The sequence below is a fragment of the Mus pahari genome, chromosome 2 (genome assembly GCF_900095145.1).
Source record: "Mus pahari chromosome 2, PAHARI_EIJ_v1.1, whole genome shotgun sequence".
NCBI lineage: Eukaryota > Metazoa > Chordata > Mammalia > Rodentia > Muridae > Mus > Mus pahari.
The window spans coordinates 117,238,965-117,244,704 of NC_034591.1; the positions used below are offsets into that span (position 1 = coordinate 117,238,965).

The 5,740-nt window shown below is 48.7% G+C and overlaps 1 pseudogene; it reads right to left on the bottom strand.

The window, feature by feature from the left end:
• Window positions 1-222: 222 nt before the first annotated feature.
• Window positions 223-345, bottom strand: LOC115063522 (annotated as a pseudogene).
• Between the last annotated feature and the right edge of the window lie 5,395 nt (window positions 346-5,740).

A 5,740-nucleotide genomic window follows, 5' to 3' on the forward strand; every position in this document is an offset into this window, starting at 1 on the left:
ACCCTGTTCTCACTACTCCAGTTCTGCCTCTCTTCACTGTGCCCACATCCTTCTGTTTCTCTTTCTCTTCCATTTCTCCATCACTTACTTGCTCCTCTCAGTGCCCCCCCCCCAGGGTCTCTGAGTATCTGCGGTCATCTCAGGAGTGGTCTCTCGAGTGCTATGCCCCATTCGTGCATTGTGGCAATGGGCAGGGATTATCTCAGCTTGCTTTTTTTAGGGAATGTTCTGCTTCTCATAATTCAGACGTTCATGGCTCAGAATCCTGAGTATAAACACAGCCTCTCTCTCCTTTCTGCCACCTACGGACACACATGTCACACCTGAAATGTCTCTCTGGGTAGGGCAGGGCCTTTCTATTTTAAAACAACTTTTTTTTTTTTTTTTTTTTTTTTTTTTGGTCTTGTGGAAAACTTCAAATTTTCAAAACACAACAGAGCCAGATCGTGAATAACCAAGTAGCAGTCCCGGGGTGGGTCCAGCTTCCTGTCTATCCCTACCCTCATAATCCTGTGCACATCTCAGAGACCATGTCATCTGCATCACTGTTTACAAAACACAAACCATTAGCCTAACTTCCTGCATACCTGAATCCTTCCATAAAATCATCACTGGCTGAAAGCCACCTCGACTCCCATTTTCTTCAGCATGTGTTCTGAAGAGTCAGGGTTGGGGCTCCCCAAACCACTAGGGTGGGATGCACCTCCCAAACTGTTTCAGGAAACAGCCTGGGGCTCTTGGGAAGAGTAATTCCTTCCCTCCGGTTTCCTTCAGGGTCTGGAATGTAAAAGCCAAACCCAACAGCCACAGGTTTGCCAAGAACTCCAAAAAGACGATCACGTGTCCAATTACCATGGAGATGAGGTGACAAAGGGAACTTATTCTGCTGTTTAGACAGAGCAATCCCACAGCCGCTGTTAGGAAAGGGAGGCAGGCTGCCTGGGCCATGAACACCTGACTGTCGCCCACGCGGGGCTAGAGGTTGTCAAAACCTGGGATTAGCACGTGGGCTTGTGCCGAGAGCTGGCCTGGCCACCGTGCCCGGACACTCGGAGAGCCAGGCTCTTCCTTAGCTGTCTTCCGTGGCTCAGCCAAGGGCTTTACGATGACTTCGGCAGAGAACTCATCTGAAGTGAGTTTTATTCGTCCAGCATACTTTTGTCCGCTTTCAATGTTGGTCATTTACATGATGAGTCCTGTGATTTGATTAACCCCAGGACAATTCTGAGTCTGTTCCCCTGACATGAATGCAGTATTGAATTTGTGGTCTAAAAGGGGCAGGCTTTTCAGTTAGGCATCCTCACAAATCAAGGTACCCAGAGACCCAAGAATAGAGGGTCCCATGTTTTAAAATAACTGGGTCTGGACCAGCAAGATGGCTCAGCACAGACATTTTGTACCAAGCCAGACAACCCTGAGAGTTCAGATCCCTGGGCTCTGTATAGTGGAAGACAGAGAACTCACTTCTGAAGTTGTCCTCTGATCTCTACGTGTACATTTGTGCCCAAAGGTACCCATATTTGCCAGACTAAAAAGTAATAAAATCGGCCAGGTGTGGTGTCTGGCGAATGCCTTTAACCCCAGCACTCGGGAGGCAAAGGCAATATTAGAGCTCAAGGCCAGCCTGGTCTACAGAGTGAATTCCAGGACAGTCAGGGCTACAGGGAGAAACCCTATCTCAAGGAAATTTAATAATACTATTATTAATAATAATTTAATTATTACTTAATTTAATTATAATGACAATACTAATATATTATAAAGAAATGAAAGAAAATAAGAGTTTCGAGGTGCATGCTTTGGAATCCCAGGTACCAGAGATGCTGAGGCAGGAGGAACACCAGGGCTTGGAGGCCAACCTAGGCTACATTCCAATCCAAGCAAAGACAAAAACAAAATAAAAAAGCCTGGGTTTCAGAGTCAGTGCAAGGCTAGCTAAGGCAGCAGTGAGCCCTGTCTTAACATAAGGAGGAGTTCTGACATGGGCCAGCAATACAGCATTTGAGTCAGTTTCTAGTGATGTGACCTCTCAAATAAAATATATGCATGTGTTATATTCAGAAACTCCTCATAGGAAACGTTGCTGGTGCTCCGACCCTACCCAGGTAGCTTCATTAGTCATGGTCCATGTCCATAGCAGCCCTCAGTCAGGTTGGCCACCTTCGAATGTGCTCCTGGGGCATGGCCCTGACCTGGGGCCTTTGCACCTATGTTACAGTTGTGTAGCTTGGTCCTCTTGTGCGACTCCTAACGGCAGGATCAGGAACGGTCTCTGACTCTGTAGCCTGCCTTTGGGACCCTTTCTCCCTGCTGGATTGTCTTGTCTAGCCCTAACAGAAGAGGTGCCTAGTCTCATTGCAACTTGATATGCCATGTCTGGTTGATATTCATTGAGGCTGGGGCTCTGAGGAGAAAAGGGGGAGGAGTGGATGGGTGTGGGGAAGGCAGGAGGGGAGGAGGGAGGGGAAATGGCGGTCAGGGTGTAAGTTAAATTAAATTAAATTTAAAAAGAAAAGAAAGTGCTCCTTGGGTGGGGTATTGTAGAACATCCCCTAGAGGTCGTAAGTGGGAACAAGTTGAGGCTACATCAGTACCTCCCTCCTCTTCCCTCCTCCCCTCTCCCCCTCCCTCCTTCCTCTTCCCTCTCTCCTCCCTCCTTCCCCTCCCTCCTTCCATCTCCCCCTCCTCTTTCCCTCTCCCCTTCCTCTCTCTCTCTCCCTCCCTCTTTCCCTTTTCCAAATCCCTTTCCTCTTTATTTTAGCTTATTTTATTATTTTATTTTAACGCGTGTGACCAGAGAATTCTGGAATACCTCCAGTCCCAGGCTGAGTAGAGCTCCTGGCCATCTTACCTCTGACCTAAGGTACAATCTCAGGGCTAGCTTCCAGGAGAGCTCAGTCAGGGGCAAAACAGGCACAGCAAAGAGTTTGGAGCACACCAGTAGAACTGTTTGAGAGTGGACAGAGGAACCCCCAAACTGGGCTCCTTGAGTATCTGAGGGGAGAGGGGGGAGATTTGTTAAACCTATATGGAAATATGTGTGTGTGTGTGTGTGTGTGCATGTGTGTTATATCTTTTAAAAAATACACACAGTAAAATGTGCTTAAAATATAGAAAGTAGGACTGGAGAGATGGCTCAGCGGTTAAAGAGCACTGACTGCTCTTCCAGAGGTCTTGAGTTCAATTCTCAGTCACCACATGGTGGCTCACAACCATCCGTGATGAGATCTGATGTCTGTCTTCAGTGTGTCTGAAGGCAGCTATGGTGTATTCATATACATAAGCTAAATAAATAATTCTTTAAAAATATATAGAAAGTATTTCCTTTAGAATGTCACATCACGAAGTGTCAGTCCAACTGAGATTCATTTAAAAAGGGAAGATACTAGGGGTTAAAAGCTTTTAAATGACAGTCCAGGATGACATGGTTTTCGATGTTTAAGCCTCTGATGCCATCTCGCTAGAGGGCTTGATGAGCCCGGTTATATCCAGATAGCTCCCGAGCTACGGTGATGGAAGCAGCACTCGGGGACCTGGTACCCCGTCCATCTGGCTTCCTCTCCAGCCTCCTCTTCCATATCTTTACCACTGAGATATTCAGCGGGACCCAGCTCTTCCCAGGCTACCAGGACAAGGACCAAGCCCTACCATGCCCTGCTGAACTCTATATATCATTGAGCATGTTAGCTCAGCTTTCCATTAGCCCTGTCCTGCAATGCCCTTTGGCCTTTGATGCTTTTCTGTGAACGAATGAAGCTGTCGGGAATGGCTGTTTGACAGGCTCTTTCTTCCCTTATGCCTGGCAACCAAGGATTTACCCAGAGAGAGCGCTGTACTTCATCTGGATGGAACACTGTAACCATGGCTACGGAAGACACCACCTAGCTTCAGGAGGCCTCATTCAGCCACAGGCTATACCAGTTCAGGAAAACTCCCATTCCAGGCAAGCCAGCCTTGGTGAACATGAGAAGACCCCACTGGCTACCCCTCTACCCCAGAGTCCACCTTTTCTGCTCTGGAAGCTTCCAGAAGCTGTCCTCAATCAGGTCCAGAAGAGGCAGGCCACTCTCCGAATGACTCAGTTGGTGAGTCAGGTGAGAAAGTCATACCCACATAGGCTGTGATTGGCCCTTATAGAACAGCACACAGTGCACTGACGGGTGAGAGTTAGCAATTGTCTCTGCATGGCCCCTTGCCTATGGCCACATAGCTATGCGGTTAAATCCTTCTTGCAGTCACTGGGCAGACACTGGTCTGTGATGACTCTTGGGAAGCAAGGTTAGGCCTGATAAAAGGCTTTTCTGAGTAGTGTCTTTTATCTACTTGTCTCTGGTAATGAAGATCAGAGGTGGCAGTGACTGAAGACATCCAGAAGGCACATGAGAGAGGACTTTGCAAGTGGCTGGTGAAGGCTGAGAACTAAGTAGGATCAGGGGTGGGGCAGAAGGCCACGCAGAGCAGTAAGGAGCCCTAATAAGGAGCTGCTATTAAGGTCAGAGGGCTCCAGAGAGCTGTCTTACTGGCGGTTATCTGCCACCATTGTGTGAGCTGCCACTGTGAGTCATGAATTTCTGGCCGCGGAGGGCAGGGCTACTTACCAGTCAAAGCGAGAGAAGCTCACGGCTCCCCTAAAGCTACAAGTCTCTGGCACGTAGAGCTTGGAGCCAGTCCCGGGGCTGTCAGTTCATGAGGCCTTGACACTCAGGGGCCTGGAACTGGAAACCCAGAGGAAACCATGCTTTGCCTGTGGGTGACTTCCGTTCAGACAGCACGAGAACCCCAGCCAGCTGCCTGGTAATAAAGCCATCAGACATTCCAAGGGACTCATTCATCCAACGCCGTGTGGGACTCTTCATATAGAGAAATATTTAATAACATGAAAATATTAACTCTTTTTTTTTTTTTTTTTTTTGAGACAGGGCTTGATGTAGTCCAAGATGGCTCTGACTTGCTGGGTAGGCCAGGATAGCCTGAACTCTCTCTCTCCCTGGCTCTAACCTCAGAGTGCTGGCATTGCAGGCGTGCACGGCCATGTCATTTTCTTTGACTTTATACCTTAAACTCATGACTCAATTACACGGAGAGCTTCCGGAGCCTCGGGCAGGCAGCCGCAGCACCTGGTTCACCTGGTCCTTTTTCTAAGACTCTGAGAAGGTACAGGGCCAGGAGGGCCTGACTGTGGAATGACCTCTGCTGGCACGTGTCTTCCAACACTTGGTTCCCAGCTACTGGTGCTGCGGTCTGGGATGTTGAGGAGACTTGGGTGTGGGGCCTCGCTGGTAAAATAGGTCACTAGTGGAGAACTCTGCTCTGCTTCTCCACCGTGGTGGACTGAAACCTCGGGGGCTGTGAGATGAAATAAACCCTTCTTCCTGTAAGTGGCTTCTGTCAAGGTATTTGTCACATCTGTTAGGCAAGTGACTAATGCGAGTGCCTTCCCTGGGGTGAGAGAAGTCATCTGCGGAAGATTTAGGATCTCAAGCGATGGCCTCCCAGTTCACTGATCAAGTGACGGCCTATCCATCAGGTCATTGGCGTTTCTAATAAAGGTGAGGCGCATGCCTGTAAAGTCAGCGAGAGGTGGATGACCCTCCCTTCTCCCTGTGGCAGAGAAGCCAGTGCCTCCCACGTAAGCAGGTGCTATGGGCTCAGATGCTCTGTGTATGTGTGTGTGTGTGTGTGTGTGTGTAGGGGCTCAGATGCTGTATATGTGTGTGTGTGTGTGTGTGTGTGTGTGTGT